Raw genomic sequence first — 23,480 nt, forward strand, 5'->3', positions numbered from 1 at the left:
GTTTTGACTTTAGGAATCCCAGGCCACGTTGAGAAGCATTGCTCTAGCTAAATTAAACACACCCTCATCTCGAGAATTCATGTATTTAGGTTGACCATTGCTTCTTTGTGGAAAGTTCTTTTTCCTATTTCTGCCTTAAAAAATCCTTCAAAACTCAAACATCTGACTCCTCCATCCAAAAGTTCACACTCTCTACTCTCTCCCCAAAGACCCCACTGCATTTTGAAATCTCTCTTAAAAGGCCTCTGCCTGGGGTGCCTGGGTGGCTCAGTTGGTTAAGTGTCTGCCTTCGGCTCAGCATGATCCCACGGCCCTGGGATGGAGCCCCACATGGGCTCCCTGCTCAGCGGGGAGTCTGCTTCTCCCTCTCCCTCTCCCTCTGCTGCTGCTCCCCCTGCTTGCACTCTCTCTCTCTCTGTCAAATAAATAAATCTTAAAAAAAAAAAGGCCTCTGCCAAGTCACCACGTACTATCGTTACCTCTAAGTATGTTTTGTCTCTGCTACTGGACTACAAGCCACATGAAAGCATGTACTGGGTCCAAGTCATCCTTCTGTCCCCATTAAAACTCCTAATTAACATGTAATAGGAGACCAATAAAAGCCTGTGAATAAATCAGCAGTCCTAAGTAGATATGGAAGAATAAGCAAGAAGACATATCTGATTGCCCCTCACTGACCGCATGACATTCAGACAAGGTTGCTAGATGTCCAAAAACTCACACTAAAATTCCTGAAGGAACAAGGTCTTCAGGAACTGCTTACATCACCCTTTATCCCTCTGGTCACTTAAGCTGCTCAGGTTAAAGTGCTGACATAGTTGTCTTGATAAATGCAGTGCAGCCTGGTCCCTGGGAAGCTTATTAAATCATAAAGTCAGCGGCTGGCTACTTGCCTGGGAAACTACCACAGATGCTCCTGGATGGTATATTGCTAAAAGAGACCTCAAAGGGGAAAGAGGGCAATGTTTTCAGGGGGATGGAGGGACAGGAGGCCAAAGAAACTTGGATGCACTATTGCCTTCTTCATTTTTGAATCTTGCTCTGCAAGCCCCCGATCTCTGCCTTGGCGCATGCCTGGGCTGGGAGATGACAAGCCCTTATTCTTTGTAAAAAATAATTGTGTGTTCTGAAATGACACCTCTATTATGATTTCCAAATTGACACCTCTGCTTTAAAGCGGAGGCATCCAAGCCTCCCCATTTCACACACTGGCAATTATCGTTTAAGTTATCCAACGATAGGCACTCATCTGATCACTGCAGGGCCCCCTAGTTCTAGGGGTGCACTTAGAGCACGATGCTGTTGCCAGTGAAGCCCGGCAGGCAATTCCTGCCCCTGCTGTGGGGTAGACCAAGGCAAGGTGGCACTGCAAAAAGGCTGACACCAAGGGGAAAAAAGACATACTATAGAAAAGCTCACAGTGCCTGTCCTATGGATCAGCCTTATTTTACTATCATCAAGCATAAACAATTCATGGGGCTCAAAACAATGCCTTTCACCAAAACATCTTTACAAAACATGAACGTATTCCTCAATGCCTCTGTGCAGCGAGAGACAGATGGTAAAACATTAGAGCACAATATAATCACAGATACCAAAAGGAAAGAAGCTGGAAACAGAATTCATAATCGGTATATAACTGTGTATCTAGTTATACAAAAGTCTTACCTGAGAAGTCAGCCAGACCCCTCTGAGAATATCTGACCCTCTGCTAACTGTCTGGCAGATTGTCTATTTGTTTGTTTTAATTAGGCTTCACACCCAGCACAGAGCCCTGAGATCAAGACCTGAGCTGAGATCAAGAGTTGGATGCTTAACCAACTGAGCCACAGAGGCGCCTTAGGTGGTGATTTTCGATAAAATTATAAAATGATTGGTTGGCGCTATGCTTAGCTTTTGCATATCCTGAACACATTACATTTTAATTATAAAATTTCAATTTATAATAAAAACTCACTTTCGTCAGCAGCGGAACTCAAAGGCCCAAGGTGATCTACATGGATATGTTTACTCTGTCTCCAAATTCATTTTCTCTAGGAGACTTGGAAGGTCTGCTCACAGACCACACACTTTTTTTAATTAGAAATTTAGATCAGGGGCTTTTCACCAAAGGATGAGTAAGAGCGTATCAATGACAAGTTCCACAGGTAGTTCTGATACTCACGCACAGCCAGACAACCAACAGCTGTGATATACAGGTTTAGATTTTAATTAAGAGGCAGTACATCCTAATTGACTGGTTTCCTCCAAAATCAAGAAGAGATTCACAAAATCCGATAATCCTAATTTCTCAGCTAATTTTATTCAGAATAACAGATAATTCCAAAAAAGGCTATATCTATACCAACTAATTCTACAACGAATATATTAGGTAGAATCATTTACTGCTTCAATAACAGCAAACCTGTACACTTCTTCCTAGATCATTTTTCACATTTCTATTCCTAACCTGAAATTTAAAAAACCTTTGACGAAGGCCATCTGTTCTTAAATGACAGGCCACTGACCCTGGTATATTGTAAACACTATATATTATAATATAAAGCAAAGCCTTAGGGCCAACATCAGGAGGGCAAAGAGAATTAGTAAATGAAGCCTTATAAGAGAATGAAGAAAAAGGAATACACAGTGGGCTGGAGCATCTACTAACCAGAGGCAAAGAGGCAGCTTTCCTGGCTCACGTCTGTAATGAGGTTTCTGAAGTCTACAGAAATAGACAAGGGGCAGAGACTCCAGCTGGGCCCCCAAACAATCCACTGTTAGCCCTTGAGCTAATACAAAGCTCCGAGTACGATCCCTTTCTTACATCCTGGGTTCATTCTGAGCCGCTTCTCTTGGTGACATCTGATTTTCACTGATTTGCCTCTGGGGGGATATGACTTGCTCTTCCACCCTGATCCTGACTTCAGCAACCTTCTTGATTCCTTTTGGACTCGCATTTGACTCCACTAGAATAATTTCTCCACCATTTCCCTCTGTCTAGACAACATGAAATTGTCATAAATGACACCTAAAGTACAATTAGTAGAGAAACTGCAATTTCCACTCTCCTCCCCCGTTCCCCAAAAGAACTGCACATTAACATCCTCCAGCATGTCAATCAAACACTACCCTGAAGATTAACTCTGTGGAGCCTGGAAGCCATTTAATTCTCAGCTTACTAAATATTATACCTTGAGGTGCCTGGGTGGCTCAGCTGGTTAAGCAACTGCCTTCAGCTCAGGTCATGGCCCCAGGGTCCTGGGATCGAGCCCCGCATCGGGCTCCCCACTCAGCGAGAAGCCTGCTTCTCCCTTGCCCACTCCCCTTGCTTGTATTCCCTCTCTCGCTGTCTCTGTCAATTAAAGAAATAAAATCTTTTAAGAAAAATAAATAAATATTTTACTTTTCCCCCTCTACCATAATTAGAAGATATAAACTGCCTTTTTTCACTACCACAAATGCTTGTAATCTCAGGGATGTGAATGCCTGCTAAATGGATACCTGTGTAAAAAAAAGTCCTTACAAACACTACTTTGTCCAGCTGCATTTGATAGAGGGGAATCACAGACAAAAGCAAAAAGACAAGGCAAAAGAGAGAGGCAATGAGAGAAAGGCATGACTCAAGACCATCAGAACCAGGCAGGAGCACCTGGGTGGCTCGGTTAAGCATCCAACTCTTGATCTCAGCGTCGTGAATTCAAGCCCTGTGAGTTCAAGCCCTGCCTTGGGCTCCACACCCAGCGTGGAGCCTACTTAGAAAAAAAAAGAACCAGGTAGTACTATTACAACTATTACAAGAATGAGGTGGTTTGAAGACACTGCCAGTTCCTTGTGAGAATTAAAAAAAAACAAAAAACAGCAAAACTGAAGGACAGCAAATCATGAAATAACTTTTCAATGGGAGGGGATTCCCCCCAGGGGACATATGGCAATGTCTGGAGACACAGTTGTTGTAAATGGGTGGGGAGGGTGCACTGGCATCTAGTGGATAAAGGTCAGGGATACTGCTCAACATCCTACAATGCATAGCACAGACCCCCACAATAAAGAATTATCCAGCCCCGGGGTGCCTGGGTGGCTCAGCCGGTAAGCATCTGCCTTCGGCTCAGGTCATGATCCCAGGGTCCTGGAAACGAGCCCTGCATCGGCTCCCCACTCAGTGGGAGGCCTGCTTCTCCCTCTCCCACTCCCCCTGCTTGTGTTCCCTCTCTCCCTGTCAAATAAATAAAATCTTAAAAAAAAAAATTATCCAGCCCCAAATGTTAACGCTATTAGCTGCTGTTGAAAACACCTCTGATATATCTTAATAGTCTAAGACTAACCAAGGGAAACTCTGAATAACTAATAAAGGACACAAGTCAGTGCTTTAGCTTTAGAATGAGAATGAAGTTTATTTTTATTTTTTTATTTATTTTTATTTTATTTAAATAATCTCTACACCCAGTGTGGGGCTTGAACTCACAACCCTGAGATCAGGAGTCGCATGCTCTTCTGAATAAGGCAGTCAGAAGCCCCGAGAATACAGCTTAAATTCATCATCTTGTATCACTTACTAGCTATGTGACCTTGGGAAAGTCCATTATCTTCAATGTCCAAATTTAAAGGGAAATCCCTATTCCACAAGGTTGCTATAAATAAGAACATATGTAAAATATGTATAGTAGCCACTACACAGTCCAATGAATACCAATTATTCTTTTCTCCCTGGGATTACAACTCCCAAAGTGTCTGCAGGGAATATGATGCACTCTGGTCACCCACGTCACTATGCCTAAAAAGGTGATTTCCCAGAAAGAAAACATGTGTCGAGAAGGACGAGTACTGTAGGGGCATAAACATGGGTGGGTATCTGAACCCTAAGAATCACATGAAACTCACTCAAACTGATAAGATCAGTCAGTCATTAATCCACCAACCTGTTAGTCTATCCAATCAGTGATTCAAATCCCAAGTATTTATTAAGTGTGAACCACTGGGTATATATTAGTATATAAAATAGATATGGTTCCTCTAGTAGGCTCCAAAAATGGACCCCAAAGAACCATACTTCTTAGTATTCTTGTCCTTGTATGGTCTCCACCCACACTGAATCTAGACCAGTCTGTTCTTGCTTTAACCAAGAGAATGTGGCAAGCTGTGCCAGTTCTGGCCCTAGCCTTTAAAAGAATTGACAGCTTCCATTCTTCCCTTTTGGAACTGTCACTTTGGGAAGCCTTAAGCTGCTAAGTAAAAAGTCTGGCTAGTTGGCTGGAAAGGGCACATGGAGAGAGGAGTCCCTGAGACTACAGGAAGAGGGAGAGGCCTAGCCATCCCAACTGAGCTTCCAGGTGACTCTAGAGAGACCACAGGCAAGACCAACAGAACTTCCCATCTGAGCCCAGTCTACCCAAAAAACAATGGAAGGTAATAAAATTGCTATGTTAAGTCACTAAGTTTTGTTGTGTGGTTTGTTATACATCAACAAATGAATGAAATAGTTTCTGATCTTGTAGAACTTTCAAGCTAGTCAAAATAGCAGCATTAGAACTAAGTCCATGAAATTAATTATAAGCCTGAAGTAATCACATCTGTACTCAAAGGAACCTTGGCTACCAAAACAAAACACCGAACAAGACATCTGGAAACAGATCTTAAACAAAACTCACTACAAACCTGCTCAGTGTCCAAAGCACAAAGTCCTGGTATTGGTCAGAAATGTCAATGTCAATTTGGAAAGACTTGCTACTCTCCTCCTTATCCCAGTCAGGCTCTATCTTTCTGAAACATACTTCTGCCCTGGATGGCTCCTTCTTAATGTAGAAGGTGGCCCTAGAAATTAAGGCTATTTATACTCCCTCCTTTATCATGAGGCAGGACCTGTCTCTTTTGCACAAATCACTGTAAGAGAGTGCAAGAAAGGGGCGCCTGGGTGACTCAGTCAGAAGCAGTCTGACTCTTAGCTCAGCTCAGGTCTTAACCTCAGGGTCATGAGTTTAAGCCCTGTGCTGGGCTCAACACTAGGTGTGGAGCCTACTTAAAAAAAAAAAAAGAGAAAGTGCAGGAAAAATGAAGATAATATCCCATTCTCTTGCTATGAGCCAAATTACTTTCTGTATTATTGAACTTTCTAATACAGAACTTCACTGTGTCCACTGCAAGTGACTAATGGAAGTAACTGGCACCAGCTTTATCTCAATAACCATTCCTTATCCACCCTTCATAGGCACCTCACTTTTTTATGAACTTGGTTTATTCTAATTTTACATGAAGAGATTTCACAGATACCCCATAAAGCCTGAAGCCCCAAAAATAATACCGACCAAAAAAAAAAAAAAATCTGCAGGCAATATGCCATGGCAAAATGTTTTTGTTTTGTATTTTTTTTCAAAGATTTTATTTATTTGTCAGAGATAGAGAGGGAGAACAAGCAGGAGGGAAGCAGTGGGCAGGGGAGAAGCAGCCTCCCCTGCTCATGACCTGAGCCGAAGGCAGACGCTTAACCAACCGAGCCACCCAGGCGCCCGTTTTGTTTTGTATTTTGAGCAGGGTAATAGGACAAAGGGAAAAAAGAGCAGGCATTTCTTGAACATCTAAATTTGCAAAAGTAACTGGTGCTTTACTCATTTAACCCTCACATAATTTTCCAATTGATAAAACGGACGTTCAGAAAGGCTATTTAACTGCCCAAGGTCACAAAACAGAGCCAGAAATTGAATCCAGTGATGCTCAACTCCGTATCTATTAGTACACGTTATAATTAGAGAGAAGGAGACTGTGAGAGTTAAAGCAACGTTGCATCATATGGGACAAGAGCAAAAGGAAAAATAAAAGCTGATGAATAATGCAAAGGATCTTAGTACACTACAGAGATTTGGGGGAATGGTAGTAATGGTGTTAAAAGAGTTCCTAGGTGGCCTAAAATAGTGTTCTCTAACTTAGTGTGTATCAAAACCACCTGGAGAGCTTGATAAAATGCAAATAACATGGCCTCCCACCCCAAGTTTCTGATTCAGTACATCTGGGGTGAGCCCAGGAACTTGTATTTCTAACAAGTTCCCAGAAGATGTTAATGTTCCTGGTCTAGAGACCACACTTTAAGAACCACCAGCCAAAGAGCACACAATAAACACATTCTGATATATCTACCCCAACTCTCTGACCTTATCATATCCAAAACAGTACCATCTAACATCACTGCCGAATTTAGTGGCTCTATGAGGGACCAAAAAGTCAGCAACTCTGTTAGGATGAATATTACAATGCTCCTTTGCCTTCAAGGAGCTAAAAGAAAATGATCAGCCCAGCTTCTGCCTTAGTTCTTTCTGAGAACTTGTAAGAGACCAGTATGAAAAGGAATCAGAAAAGCATGCTGAGAAGACTGCTGGACTACTGAGAAGACACTAGATTGGAGAAATTTAAAGAAAAAAAAGTTCCTTCTCGTTTTAAGTTTAAAAGGATTACATTTGCTGAAAAGGAAATTAAGAAAATGGTCCTATTTACAACAGCATCAAAAAGAATAAAATACTCAGAAATTAACCAAAAAAGTGAAAGACTTGCACACTGAAACTATAAAACACTGCTGAAAGAAAGTAAAGAAAGCACAAAAAAATGGCAGGACATTCCGGGTTCAGGGATCAGAAGACTTAATATTGTTAAAATGTCCATATTACCCAAAGCAGTCTACAGATTCAATGCAATCTCTACCAAAATTCCATTGGCATTTTTTACAGAAAGAGAAAAAAACACCCAAAATTCATATGGAATCTCAAAGGACAAGAGCCAAAACAATCTTTTTTTTTTTTAAGTTTTTATTCAAAGTCCAGTTAGTTAACTATATAGTGTAATAACCAAAACAATCTTGAGAAAGCAAAACAAAGCTAGAGACCTGACACTTCCTTATATCAAAATATATTACAAAGCTACAGTAATCAAAACACTATGGTACTGGTACAAAGGCAGGGACACAGAACAGAATAGAGAGCCCAGATATAAACCCTTGTGTATATGGTCAAATGATCTTTGACAAAGGTGTCAAGACTCCATAGATAATGGTGGGGCGCATGGCTGGCTCAGTCAGTAGAGCATGTGACTCTTGATCTCGGGGTCATGAGTTCAAGCCCCACGTAGGGCATGGAGCCTATTAAAAAAAAAAAGACCCCCAGATAATGGAGAATTAATAGTTTCTCCAACAAATAGCACTAGGAAAACTGGCTATCCACATGCAAAAGAATGAAGATGGGTCCTTACCTTACACCATACATAAAAATTAACTCAAAATGGATTAAAGATCTAAATGTAAGGGTGCCTGGGTGGCTCAGTCAGTTAAGCATCTGCCTTTGGCTCAGGTCATGATCCCAGGGTCTTGGGATCAAGTCCTGTGTCAGCTCCCTGCTCAGGGGGAATCTGCTTCTCCCTCTACCCCTCCCCTCTGCTTGTACCCTCTCGCTCTCTCAAATAAATAAAATCTTAAAAAAAAAAAAAAAGACCTAAATGTAAGACCTGAAACTATAAAAACTCTTAGAAGAAAACACAGGGGGAAAAACAAACAAAAAGAAAAAAAAAATAGGGGAAAAGCTTTATGACACTAGAAGGAATTATGATTTCTTAGATATGATACCAAAAGCAAAGGCAACAAAAACAAAGACAAATGGGGCTGTGTAAAACTTAAAAAACTTATGCACAGCAAAGGAAACAATCAAAAGAGTAAAAAGGGAATCTACTGAATAGAAGAAAATATTTGCAAACTACCAGATAAGGGGTTAATATCCAGAATATATAAAGAACTCCTACAATTTAACAAAAAAAAAACACCAAAAACCAAATAACCCAATTAAAAAGTGGGCAAAGGACTTAAACAGACATTTATCCAAAGAAGATATGCAAATGGCGGTGCCTGGGTGGCTTAGTCAGTTGAGTATCTGACTCTTTATTTCGGCTCAAGTCATGATCTCAAGCCCGCATTGGACTCCATACTCAGCAGGGAGTCTACCTGGGATTCTCTTTCCCTTTCCCTTTATCCCTCCCTTTCCCCCCCAACTGCATGCATGCTTTCTGTCACTAAAATAAATAAATCTTACAAAAGGATCTACAGGGCACCTGGGTGGCTCAGTCAGTTAAGCATCTGCCTTTGGCTCAGGTTATGATCCCAGGGTCCTGGGATGGAGTCCCACATCAGGCTCCCTGCTCAGCAGGGAGTCTGCTTCTCCCTCTGCCTCTGCCCCTCCCCCGTGTGTGCGCTCTCTCATTCTCTGTCTCTCTCACTCCCAAATAAATAAAAATCTTTAAAAAAAAAAATCTACAAATGGACAACAAGCATATGAAAAGATCCTCAACATCACTCATCATCAGGAAATGCAAAATCAAAGCACAATGAGATACCCACCTCATGCCCATTAGGATGGGCACTGCCAAAAAAAACAGGAAATCACAATGTTGGTGAGGATGTAGAGAAATTGGAACACTGGCACATTGCTGGTGGGATTGTAAAATGATGCAGCCACTGTGAAAAACAGTATAGAAGCGTCTCAAAAAATCAAAAATAGAACTACCATATGATCCAGCAATCTTCCTTCTGAGTATATATGCAAAAGAACTGAAAACAAGATCTGAAAGAGATATTTGTCCTCCCATGTTCACTGCAGAATTACTCACAATAGACAAGATGTGGAAGTAACCTAAATGTCCATCGACAGATGAATGGGTAAAGAAAATGTATATACAGTGGAATATTATTCAGCCTTTAAAAAGAAGGAAATCCCGGCGCCTGGGTGGCTCAGTCGTTGGGCATCTGCCTTCGGCTCAGATCATGACCTCAGAGTCCTGGGATCGAGTCCCACATCGGGCTCCCTGCTCGGCGGGAAGCCTGCTTCTCCCTCTCCCACTCCTCCTGCTTGTGTTCCCTCTCTTGCTGTGTCTCTGTCAAATAAATAAAATCTTTAAAAAAAAAAAAAAGAAAGGAAGGAAATCCTGTTGCACACTACAACATGGATGAACCCTGAGGACATTATACTAAGTGAAAAAAGCCAATTACAAAAATACAAATACTGCATGAGACTCCTCTTAAATTAGGTTTCTAAAGTAATCAAACTTACAGAAAAAGAAAACAGAGTAGCAGTTGCCAGGGATGGGGGGTCGAGAGAATGGAAAATTGTTCAAGGAGTATAGTGTTCTGCTCATGCAAAAAGAAAAGTTCCAGAGATCTGTTGTCCAACTCTATGTATATATACTTAACCATACTGTACATTTAAAAATTAAGAGGGTAGGGCGCCTGGGTGGCTCAGTTGGTTAAGCGACTGCCTTCAGCTCAGGTCATGATCCTGGAGTTCCAGGATCGAGTCCCACATCGGACTCCCTGCTCAGCAGGGGGTTTGCTTCTCCCTCTGACCCTCTTCCCTCTCGTGCTGTCTCTCATTCTCTCTCTCTCAAATAAATAAATAAAATCTTTAAAAAAAAAAAATTAAGAGGGTAAACTGATGTGTTTTTTATCACAATAAGATAGACCAAAAAAAGGGGGAGGTCACATTTGCCAGCAGAACAAAGAAAGGATAAAAGCCACCTTGCTGAGGTGAAGTGATCCAAGGAGACAGCAGGAAGAGAAAGGAAAACTGAGAAATGTATGGGAACATGTGTAGGGGAGGAAAAAAGTAAGAGAGGTAAAAAGATTCACACTCATACCCTCTGATGCAGCAAAGGAAAAGGGCACAATGTTAACAAACTGTGACTCTCTTTTTATGACAAGGTCATGCTTTCAGCCTTTGATTCCTTTATTATTACAATTTTCTGCTCTAACTCCTGCTCTAACTTGATTTTAATTTCCTGGCAGGTGGCACCCAAGCAGCCTTTTCACTGGAACCCACCCCTCTCCCCAAAGTGCTCTGCTCACAGGGAGAGGTGCGGGCATTCTTCTCCAAGATTTCACACAGTCCATCTTCAAAGGAAGGTTACTTTCATAGTGCATAACTTGACATAACAGAAAGCTGCTCACTAAAGTCTGACCCAGCCAGTAAATAAGCCTGGCATCCCCACTTTCCCTCTTTGGAAACAGAGGAGGAGTTTATTAATTGTTGCTATTAAAAAAGTCAGGCAGCTTCTCAGGTGAGGGGGCTGTCAGCACATCAGCTAACAGCCAGCAGGGGACCCCTTGCGGGTGAATTAGGCAGGAGGGGTTGGGTAGAGGAGAGGATAGTGCAATGCCCAGTGCCTCCCCCAGGTGAAGCTGAGTGGTAGGGCACTTGCCCCCTGGGCAGTTGGCTGGCTCAGTCGACAGAGGATGAGACCCTTAATCTCAGGGTTGTGAATTCAAGCCCCATGTTGGGCATGGAGCCTACTTTAAAAAAAAGGGGGTGGGGGCGCCTGGGTGGCTCAGTCAATTAAGCCTCTGCCTTTGGCTCAGGTCATGATCTCAGGGCCCTGGGATGGAGCCCCACATCGGGCTCCCTGCTCCACGGGAAGCCTGCTTCTCCCTCTCCCACTCCCCCTGCTTGTGTTCCCTCTCTCGCTGTGTCTCTCTCTGTCAAATAAATAAATAAAAGCTTTAAAAAAAAAACAAAAACACCTGCTTACACAAAACCATCAACATTTTGCTTGAGCTAATGCAGAGGTAACCAACACGAAATTGAGATTAAGTTAAGAAACATAAATAACAGCCCAGTACAGATTAAGGCACAAAGAAACTTCCATGCTCTGACTAAAGGGGCAATAACTACTCAACTCCTACTGTTAGTTATTATGTAGGAATACAAGCCAGATCTTCTAATTTTTTTTTTCCAATAGAATCCAGAAATCTGCACTTACGTGGAAAAAAACCTGGAATTTTTAGAAACACTGTAAGGGCAAATAAACATACCTGAAGGTTATTTTGCAATCTCTGGATTAATGTTACAGGCCCACACACTACAGCCACATTTGCTCACACAAATACGTTGTCTGGGGTGCTCCCAAAAGGAGAACTAAGATGTACTGGATCCTCCTGTCCCCATAAATATATAAGAAATCTAAGAGGAGGAGAAGCTACCTGCATAGCTCTAATGAGCTGGGACCGATTACAATTAGCAAAATATATTATGCAAACAGAACCCCATACACCTGGTGTTATTGTCTTAGCAAAACCTCCAACGCACCCTTTAGAGCACTACTGTGAACAGATACGGTACAGAAGGGGATCTGAAGGGGGAAGAATGAGTACTCGGGTAAATTGCTCCCAGTGTATCTGCAGCACACACACAGAATCCCACTGTAGTCCCTGTAACACTCCAACACTCGGAGCTGACAGAAGCGATTACATCTTTTCAAGTTCACAGTGTGTATACAAAGCACACAGCCAGCTCTACACCATCCAGCCCCAGAGAGAGGGATGATGGGGGATAATTTAGATCAGTCTTAACAGGTGCTAATTTGACCTGCAGTGGGAGAAGGGCTGCTTGTCAAGCATACTGCCTGCAGGGCCTGGAGGCTCACACCCTCCCCCACACCAGGGCAAGCCTTCTCACTTGCAAACAATTCCCAAGACAAATACAAAGCAAGGCTGGAAAACCTTGCTTCAGGGCAGATAGGAGAGGAAACCAGAAACTCTTTATGCACTTACGCCTGCTCTTAACCGGCAAAGAATCTTGTAAGAGCCAATACTTACGACATCTAGTCCAAAGCAGAGAGAGAGAACCCGTGCAGGAGTCCCCTACCTACCTCTTCAGAGCCTTCATGATCATAATGCCTTCTATTACTATAGCACCCGACTCTCTTCCAAATCACGTATACATAAAGCAGGGACTGGCAAACCACGGCCTGTCGGCCAAATCTGGCCTGCCGCCGATTTTTGTACAGCCCATGAGCTAAAAATGGTATTTATATTTTTAAATAGCTGAAAAACATCAAAAGACTCTTTCATGACACGTGAAAAGTACATGAAAATCACATTTGTGTCTATAAATAAAATTTTATTGGAACAGAGCCACACTCATTCAATTATATGTAGTCTCTGGCTGCTTTCATGCTACAATGGCAGAGTTCAATATTTGCATCAGAGACCGTATGGCCTACAAAAGCCTGAAATATTCACTATCTTGCCCTTCACAGAAAAAGTTTGCCAACCTTTGATATAGAAGATATAACCAGGGATGACGCTCAGAATTCAAAGAGGCTCAAATATAGAGTGACCTCGTTGGGCACGTGAGCGGTGAAGATGAAAAAGATTAACACTGGTACCTCTCTTCCACGCTACCCTCACCCTCATATTGCCAAAGAAAGAAACCCCCAAAGGCAAATAAGTCAAATATCTAAATGTTACTGCCTTATGACAGGGCAAAAGATGCCTGGTTTCTCCCAATCACTTAACAAGGCCCTGAAGACTAGGTGGCCTAAAGCCAGTAAGTGAATGTCAAAGATGGAACCAAGATTATGTCTCCCTGATACAAAACGGCTGGAGAAGATAAGTATATGAACATCTCCAGGTGGCAGATATTTAGAATTAAGAAAACAAAAGTCCTTTTCAACCTTGAGGAACAAGGTTCCTGAAAAACCCAGTGGTAGGAGAATTTACTCCTGAGAAACTTACGATCTTATGGGAGAAGAAAAAAAAAAAGCAAACCAGGATTATGAGTCCCAATTGATGAAATTATATTCACTTGAAATAAAATTGGAAATAGAAAATATCTTAAATTAGTAATAATACTATACAATTAATTTTCATTTACCATTAGCAATGTCCATATACTTTTGGCCCCAGCAATTGTACTTCTAAAAATTCATCCTCCTCTAGAAACACCTGCACAAGTACACAAAGATGACAAGCACTGTCTGTCACGGAAACAATCCAGATTCTATCAACAAGGCACTGCTTAAATTAATTATAGTGCATTCAACTGCTGGAATACTATGCCACTGTCAAAAAGGATGCAACAGCTCTATATACACCAACAGGGAAAAATGTCCATGACATATCAAGTGAAACATGTAAATGGCAAAACAGTAGATTCAGTATGATCCCATTTTTACAAATAAAGAAAAAATGTGTTTTTATTTACATAGAAAAAGAATTCTGGAGTTAACACATAAATTGTTAACGAATTAGCACTGCAGAGAACATTCTTTCTGTATCACACATTTCTGTAATGTTTGAATTTTTACAAATGAATTTGTATTTGTTTTACAAGCAGAAAACAATAGCATCTCAAAATTTCCACTGATTATCTCTCGTTCACTATAGCTTTTTGAGGCTCTCCCTTTCTCAAAGCTTCAGTAACATGCCATTATGGTTGGGGGGGGGGGCAAGGCTTTGTTGCAGATAAGACTGCCTGCAAAGAGGCTTTCTTTATTTATTTAGCAACTTTTCATCCAAACATTTAAGGCCTTTCTAATTCTGACATAATCATTGACTCCCGCCTTCTGGTTTTCACCAGTCTCAAGACACAAATGAATCTAAAAGCGTGTGATGTTGCCTAACTTTAACTTACCCTATTTAGCAGAGCCTCTTCAGTCTATTCTCAATCACCAGCCACAGTGATCCTTTAAAAATATAAGATCATGCTACTGCTTCCGATGGCTTTCCAAACCACTCTGAGTAAGAGGTAAAATCCCTTAAATGGCTTAGAAGGCCCTGCATAATCCGATCCCCATCACCTCTCTACCGTCATCTTCTCTCATGCCATCCTTTGCTGTGCTCCAGCCAAGCGTCTCAGGGATTTTGCATTTGCCCTTCTCTCTTCTAGAATGCCCTTGCCCCCATTGTTTACAGAGTTGACCCTCTTACTTCCTTGAGGTCTCTGCTCCAATGTCACCTTCCCAGACTTCCTTTGATCCCCTACGTAACAATGCAAACTTCCATCCCAGCACCTCCTACATTTTAAATATTCTTCTCCATAGAACTTATCACCACCTGACATACTAGCTAGCTATTTTATCTATTTGTTTATTGTCTTTCTCCCATTAGAAGGAGAGATTCACTGCTGGTGCTTAAACAGTATCTGGCACACAGTAGGTGCTTAGTAAATATTTGTTAACTGAATGAATGAATGAATGAACTAATCAGTCAGTCACTTAGAGTAATTATTTCACTAGCCCAATGCCCAAGATTATAGTAAGAGCCTCACTCACACGTGATAGCCCTCGCCATACTCCTCAGTTTCTCCTCTAAGGCCTGGGTTTACCTTCCCCCAGCTTCCCCTATACCTCTCTGAAAACTAAGCTTCTTATTCCACTATCAGTTTTGTCTCCTTTTTGATTTCTCAATACCTGCTTCTCTCTATTCCCAGAACAAGCCGTGATTTGGTCATATCACAAATTAATTTCTCTTGGCTGAGAATTCTTCCCTATTTGTTCTCAAATGTCAAACTTCTGAGTAAGAACTCAAAAAGTTAGGAAGGATTTATTGTAACTTGAATACCAAAGACAACATTCCGCCAATTTTTTAGGGGCATAATTAGAGGTAAAGCAAAACTCTCTCTTAATTATAAGGATTCTGCCCCTCACCAAAAAAAAAAAAAAAAACACCTCATCATCTCAAAACTAAAAAATTGTGATAATAATAATGCTCAGACACCAAAATGAAAAAAAAATGAGAGCACCCACTTTCTCAAATTTGAAACACCCTACTCTAAGCAGATTCAGTGAAAGCCTTCCACAGAAACAAACATAAAGCACCAATGGGAAACAGAACCTTCACATTTAATTTGGCTTACTCGCATCTAATTTGGACTCTTTATTAAAGACCAAGTATTCCATCATTGAGACTGCAGAGTTTGTTTGTTTGTTTATTTTTTTTAGTAATCTCTACACCAAATGTAGGACTCAAACTCACGATCCTGAGATCAAAAGTCACATACTCTTTCAACTGAGCCAGTCAGGCATCCCGAGACTGCAGAGAGTCTTTAAGGAGAAACAACAACACTGAATGGCAGAGGTATTTATATCAATGAGAGACCAAGCCAAATACCAACAAAATGGTATCAAGAGGCAGCTGTATGGCCAGGATCTCTGATGAACATAGATGCAAAAATCCTCAACAAAATACTAGCAAACTGAATCCAATAATACATTTAAAAAAATGATTCACCACAGTCAAGTGGAATTTGTTCCTGGGTTTCCAGGGTGGTTCAATATTCACAAATCAATCAACATGATACATCACATCAATATGAGAAAGGATAAGAATCATATGATCATCTCAACAAACGCAGAAAAAGAATTTGACAAAGTATAGCATCCATTCATGATAAAAACCCTCAACAAAGTAGGTATAGAGGGGAACATACCTCAACATAATAAAGGTCATATATGAAAAACCCATAGTGAACATCTTCCTCAATGGGGAAAAACTGAGAGCTTTTCCCCTACAGTCAAGAATAAAACAAAGATGTCCATTCTCACCACTTTTATTCAACATGGTACCGGAAGTCCTAGCCACAGCAATCAGATAACAAGAAGAAATAAAAGGCATCCAAACTGGTAAAGAAAAAGTAAAACTGGGGCGCCTGGGTGGCTCAGTCGTTAAGCGTCTGCCTTCGGCTCAGGTCATGATCCCAGGGTCCTGGGATCGAGCCCTGCATCGGGCTCCCTGCTCCGCGGGAAGCCTGCTTCTCCCTCTCCCATTCCCCCTGCTTGTATTCCCTCTCTCGCTGTGTCTCTCTCTGTCAAATAAAAATAAATAAAATCGTTAAAAAAAAAAAAAAAAAAAAAAAAGAAAAAGTAAAACTGTCACTATTTGCATATGACATGATACTATATATAGAAAACCCAAAAAACTCGACCATAAAACTGCTAGAACTAATAAACGAATTAAGTAAAGTTGTAGGATACAAAATCAATGTATGGAAATCTGTTGCATTTCTGTACACCAGTAATGAAGCACCAGAAAGAGAAATTAAAACAATTCTGTTTATAATTGCACCACAAATAATAAGATACTCAGGAATAAACCTAACCCAAGAAGTGAAAGACTTGTCCTCTGAAAACTATAAAACACTGATGAAAGAAATTGAAGATGACACAAAGAAATGGAAAGACATCCCATGCTCATGGATTAGAAAAACAAATACTGTTAAAAATGTCTATACTACTCAAAGCACTCTACGCATTTAATGCAATCCCTATAAAATACCAACAGCATTTTTCACAGAACTAGAACAAACAATCCTAAAATCTGTATGGAACCACAAAAGATCCCACATAGCCAAAGCAATTTTTTTTTTTTTTTTTTTTTTTTTAGATTTTATTTATTTATTTGACAGAGAGAGATAGCGAGAGCAGGAACACAAGCAGGGGGAGTGGGAGAGGGAGAAGCAGGCTTCCCGCGGAGCAGGGAGCCGGATGTGGGGCTCGATCCCAGGACCCTGGGATCATGACCTGAGCCGAAGGCAGACGCTTAACGACTGAGCCACCCAGGCGCCCCTAGCCAAAGCAATCTTGAAAAAGAAAAGCAAAGCTGGAGGCATCACATTTCTGGACTTCAAGTTATATTACAAAGCTGTAGTGATCAAAAGAGCATGGTACTGGCACAATAACAGACACACATATCAATAGAACACAATAAAAAATCCAGAAATAAACCCACAATTATGCGGTTAATTAATCTTCAACAAAGTAGGAAAAAATATCCAATGGGAAAAAGTCTCTTCAAAAAATGGTGCTGGGAAAACTGGAAAGCTACAGGTAGATGAATGAAACTGGACCACTTTCTTATACCATATACAAAAATAAATTCAAAATGAATTTAAAAATCTAAATGTGAGACCTGAAACATAAGAATCCTAGAAGAAAGCAAGACAGTCATTTCTCTGACATCAGCTAGAGCAACTTTTTTCTAGATAGGTCCCCTGAGGCAAGGGAAACAAAAGCAAAAATAAAACTATTGGACTACATCAAAATAAAAAGCGTCTGCACAGAGAAGGAAGCAATTTACAAAACTGAAGGGCAACCTAGGGAATGGGAGAAGATATTTGCGAAGAACATACCTGATAAAGGGTTAGTATCCAAAATATATAAAGACCATATAAAACTCTCAACACCCAAAAAACAAATAATCCAATTTAAAAATGGGTAGAAGACATGAACAGACATGTCTCCAAAGAAGACATCCAGATGGCTGATACATGAAAAGATGCTCATTGTCACTCATCATCAGGGAAATGCAAATCAAAACTACAATAAGATAGCATCTCACATCTGTCAGAATGGCTAAAACCAACAATACCAAAAACAACAGGTGTTGGGGAGGATGTGGAGAAAAAGTAACCTTCTTGACTGTTGGTGGGAATGCAAACTGGTACAGCCACTCTGGAAAACAATATGGAGGGTCCTCAGAAAGTTAAAAATAGAACTATCCTACAATCCAGCAAGCATGCTACTGGGTATTTACCCAAAGAATACAAAAATACTAATTCAAAGGGATACGTGCACCCCTATGTTGGATGAATGGATAAAGAAGATGTGGTGTATACATATGCATTGGAATATTATTCAGCCAAAAAAAAGAATGAAATCTTCCCAACTGCAATGACACGGATGGAGCTAGAGAGTATAATGCTAAGTGAAATAACTCAGAGAAGACAAATACCATATGATTTCACTCATATGTGGTATTTAAAAAACAAAACAAATGAGCAAAGGCGGAGGGGTGGGGAGAGAAAGAGACAAACCAAGAAACAGACTCTTATCTATAGAGAATAAACTGATGGTTTCCAGAGGGGAGGTGGGCAGGGGCATGGGTGAAATAGGTGATGGGGATTAAGGAGAGCACTTGTGGTGGGCGCCTGGGTGGCTCAGTTGGTTAAGCGACTGCCTTCGGCTCAGGTCATGATCCTGGAGTCCCTGGATCGAGTCCCGCATCGGGCTCCCTGCTCGGCAGGGAGTCTGCTTCTCCCTCTGACCCTCCCCCCTCTCATGTGCTTGCTCTCTCTCATTCTCTCTCTCTCAAATAAACAAATAAAAAATCTTTAAAAAAAAAAGGAGAGCACTTGTGGTAATGAGCATGATTAAAACAAAAACTTAAAAAAAAAAGAGAGAGGGGCGCCTGGGTGGCTCAGTCATTAAGTGTCTGCCTTCGGCTCAGGTCATGATCCCAGGGTCCTGGGATCGAGCCCCGCATCGGGCTCCCTGCTCAGCGGGAAGCCTGCTTCTCCCACTCCCCCTGCTTGTGTTCCCTCTCTTGCTGTGTGTCTCTCTGTCAAATAAATAAATAAAATCTTTAAAAAAAAAAAAAGAGAGAGAGAGAAAGCTGTATGATGCTGGTACACTCAAGGAATATGTAGGCCCCAAGTCATCAGTGGGAGCCAATAGGAAGGACAGCAGACCAGGTGCAATAAGACTTATTAAAGGCTTCAGGACAACCAATACACAAGTTAGAAACATAGCACAACAGTGGAACATCAGAGGAACAAGGTCTAGGTCACCTGAGCTCAAGTTATAGAAGCTGTCTTCCATGTACAACTCTAGATAATGCCACTTCATTCATTCAACAAGAAATTATTAAGGCAATGACTCCTTAGAAGACTAAAGGATATGACATAATAATGGGTCTTGGGTCAATATTACAAGTAAATATCTTTATCTAGTACAAGCAACAAAGAGAAAGTGATTATTTGGGACATTCAGTGAAGTTTTCTCAAAGGAAAAGGGGACAGCTGTTTTAGGTTTTGAATAATAAATTGAGTATACTCCCATCCAAAGAAACCAAAAGTGATTTTATATATATAAACTCTTTAGATCCAGTAAGGTCAGTGGCACAGCAAAGCTACTAAAGATGGACCCCTGTCTTTATTATGATAAAGCTGAAAAGACTGGTGCTTTCCTAATTTCTAGGTCACCTTCACCCTCTTGTGGACCTATGATTAGACCTGCAGATATATCCATTTATTTTCTTCTATCAATGATGTTTCTGCTGAGCACTCTCTGGAAAATCCCCATGTGACTAGTGCTGAGGCATCAAACAAGTTAGTTGGCCCACAAAGCCTCAAGAGGCTTCAGACTGCTCCAACTCCAAAGCAATTCCCTCACAAAGTCTAAAAAAACTGAGAAATCAAATGCGGGGTTCCAACTCTAACCTTCAATGTTCTGGGCCAAATTTCCCCAATCGTCTTTTATCATAAGGGAAAAGTGCAGATCAAAAGACATCAGTTCTCAGAACACACTCAATCTTACTAAATACTTCAGACGAAAGGCTTTGTCACCTTTCTGGAGAAGGAATGAAGACATAATTTAGTTGAGGAAGATTTGGCCCAGATTTTGATATCCCATTCGTTGGGATTTTTACAGTGAACTTCCCAAACTGGGATCACTTCAAAAAAACTCATCAATGCAGTTCTATGGGCTATTAACTAAAACAGTGTCTCTCCTGTATCCCTAAAACATTGTATTGGTTATATTTCTACAGAGAGACAATAATTACAAATGATCTATTAGACCTCCAATATCTTACAAGAGAGTTGACTTAAGAACCCACTCCCCCCCCCGCCGCAGCCAATGATCTATAGGAGCAACAGAGGTTCTGATAGAGAAAACTGAATATGTGAAAGCACTAATTGCAAATGAAGAGGAGGAAAGAGTGCCCTCTTTAGGACCTAAGGGTTTGAATTCCACCGTTGTTATAAGCACCTCTTAAAAAGTCATTTCTGCCCATCTAAGTTTTTTCATCTATTAAAAAAAAAGAGGCTGGACTAAATACACTCTAGGTTTTCTGCAGTTTTAAGATGCCATTTAAATAATTTTCCCTTTTTCCTAATACCAGCCTTTCGAAGCCACAGGGACTCCTGCTGCAAGCTGCAGGGAGCCATAATACCTTGATCTTCTGCTAGATCCTGGGCTATTAGACCCAAAAAGAAGTTTCTGGGGGCGCCTGGGTGGCTCAGTTGGTTAAGTGTCTGTCTTTGGCTCAGGTCACGATCCTGGCGTCCTGGGATCCAGCCCCACATCGGGCTCCCTGCTCTGCGGGAAGCCTGCTTCTCCCTCTCCCACTCCCCCTGCTTGTGCTCTCTCTCTCGCTGTGTCTCTCTCTCTGTCAAATAAATAAATAAAATCTTAAAAAAAAAGTTCCTGGTGGTGAGGAAAAGGCCTGCCACCCAAGCTATAAGTTGTAAGCTGGAGTCAAGACTACACAGGCAGCTTGCCCTCTACTGCCCACAGGCAAAAGGAGACAAACTGTGAACTGGTTATCACAGCTCAGCAACAGAACTATACACAGCTTAATACACACTTGTGCTCAATATTCTATTTGTGCTCAATATTCTATTTGCAAACATCATTAATTAAATCAGCAGCACCGAAGATCAAAATATGCTTCTTTTGTCTATCTCCTACTACAAGGCCAAAGAATAAACCTTCTCCATTCAAGTAGACTAAGGACACCTTCCTTTCCTGCCGACCTGCCTAGTCTAGCGGCAGCAACAGCCCAACAGTGACACCTGCTGGGGAAATCCAAGCAAGGGCCAGCTCGTCAGCTAGAGAACATCAGGTCCCTTTTTGAAGGTGGCAGAAGATACTGAGTAGCACCTGTATGTATTAGTAATTTACACTAGAATGCAGCCACTCAAATTATGAGGAAGTGATGGCCCTTTTATAAAGGCTATGCACTTGGAATATTTTACAATGTACCTCACTTTTGAGGAGGCTGTCAGCCCCCACAGTACATCTCATCCTAGCTCAAGTGACTCCATAAATCATGTAACTACTGTATTTTACAACGAAACCATGTATTATTTGTATATTTTTAAAAGAAAAAATATATATACACAATTGTTTACAGCAAGATGGCAAGGGCTTTCATTTACTACAGCCTACATTTTTAAACATTTGAACTTTTTTATTTAAAACACAAACATAGTTTCTGGGTTTTAAACAGTACTTTTATTAAGAAGTGATTAATACTTTAATCACACGTGGCTATTTACATTTAGTTAAAATTTTAAAATGTACACATAGCTCCTCAGCTCACACTAGCCACATTTCGAATGCTTAATAGCCACATGTGGCTAATGCCTACCATACTGGACAGCACAGATACAGAACACTTACATCACTGTAGAAAGTTTTATTGGACAGCATTGCTCTAGAGAAACAGATTAGAGTATTTTCAGATGAAATTATATGATGTCGGGGTCGGGGGAGTGAACAGGGGATACAGATGAATGAAAGCTGGACAAGTGTTAATAATTTTTAAAGTCAGATGATAGGTATATGAAAATTCACTTATACTTTACTCTTTATTTTTATATGTTTGAAGATTATCATAATAAAAAAACTAAAAGAAACTAAAAATAAATAAAAATGGTTCACCTAAAAATGAGGTATCATACTAAGGAATATACCATGGTTGGCAGCTTAGAAAAATCTGTAGTCATACAAACTAGAATTCAAATCCCCACTCAGCAACCTACTTAGGGATCTTTAACAAGAAACTCGACTCACTTTCCTCAAATGTAAGATGAGACATTTAATACCTGCCTTGCAGAGTTATGGTGGAAATTAGAAATAATTAATGCAAAGATACAGTACCTAACACATAGTAGGCCCTCAGTAATTGGTATCTCTTATTATTATCAGAGTTTACTTTAAACCACGTAGGTATTTCTCAGAACAACACCAGAAGAGGTACTGCTACAACAGAACGCACAAAGGCTAACTGACCAGAAGCCCACGGGTACTATGGAAACTGGTCCTGGGAGGCTTTCAGAGCAGTAACTGAAGACCGTTCTTTTACAACTACCTTTCATAAACCTCTTGCATGCCTACTCTATGTCAGGCGCTGTGCTTGCTACCTTCCCACCTCTCTTGACAAAGAGGAGTAACAGCCTCAGGTTCCTAATATGGGTCATTATACAAGGCAAAATATTCCAAAGCTGGGAATTTAGGAGATGTTAATCCAGAATTGGTCTCAATTATATGAGCATAGTAACAATCTCTATTGTTTTGTCTATCTTTCATATCCAACCAAGTGTCCTATCTTCCCCTTAGCAACAGCCCCTAGTAACCACCATGTTGCACTGAACATGTTCTTTCCTGTCTTAGAATGTGCTGGTCCCCTAAAATAAAAAGGTCTTTCTCTTTCCAAATCCTACCCATCTTTCAAGACTTGATTTTGTACAGCCTTCTCTGATGGTACTTCCCTTTCTCTGAAATGAGACTGCATTTAATCTCAGTACCACACAATGTAGCATTTGGGTCATCTACATTTTTTATATAATTGCATGTAAATAAGTCCTGCCTCTATAAGAACACTCCCAGCTGGTAAAGACCAGGTATTATACTTCTTTTGTATTCCCTACAGTGCCTAGCACAGTGCTGGAAAAATTGTAACCGTTCAACAAATACTTATTAACTGGGTAACTCTCTCTAAAGCATTCTCCCAAAATAAAAAGTACATTATGTGCACAATCCATATTCCCACCCTTGTTAGAAGCTTATGTCAGAAATTTCAGTTGCTTCAACAGAGGATGTAATGCAGAGCAATATGCTGTTTGGATCCAACAGGCATATTCTGGGAGTTGGTGATTACGCTAGATGTGACCTTTACAGAATTACAGAAAGAAGTCCCTAAT

General features: G+C 40.8%; 1 protein-coding gene across 4 annotated transcripts in view; it reads right to left on the reverse strand.

Moving 5' to 3' along the window:
• The window catches only part of AMBRA1 (autophagy and beclin 1 regulator 1), a 171,065-nt gene that overhangs the window by 112,049 nt on the left and 35,536 nt on the right, over nucleotides 1-23,480 (reverse strand). The gene's annotated exons all lie outside the window — the stretch shown is intronic.

Source organism: Phoca vitulina, unplaced genomic scaffold (genome assembly GCF_004348235.1).
Source record: "Phoca vitulina isolate PV1807 unplaced genomic scaffold, GSC_HSeal_1.0 scaffold16, whole genome shotgun sequence".
NCBI lineage: Eukaryota > Metazoa > Chordata > Mammalia > Carnivora > Phocidae > Phoca > Phoca vitulina.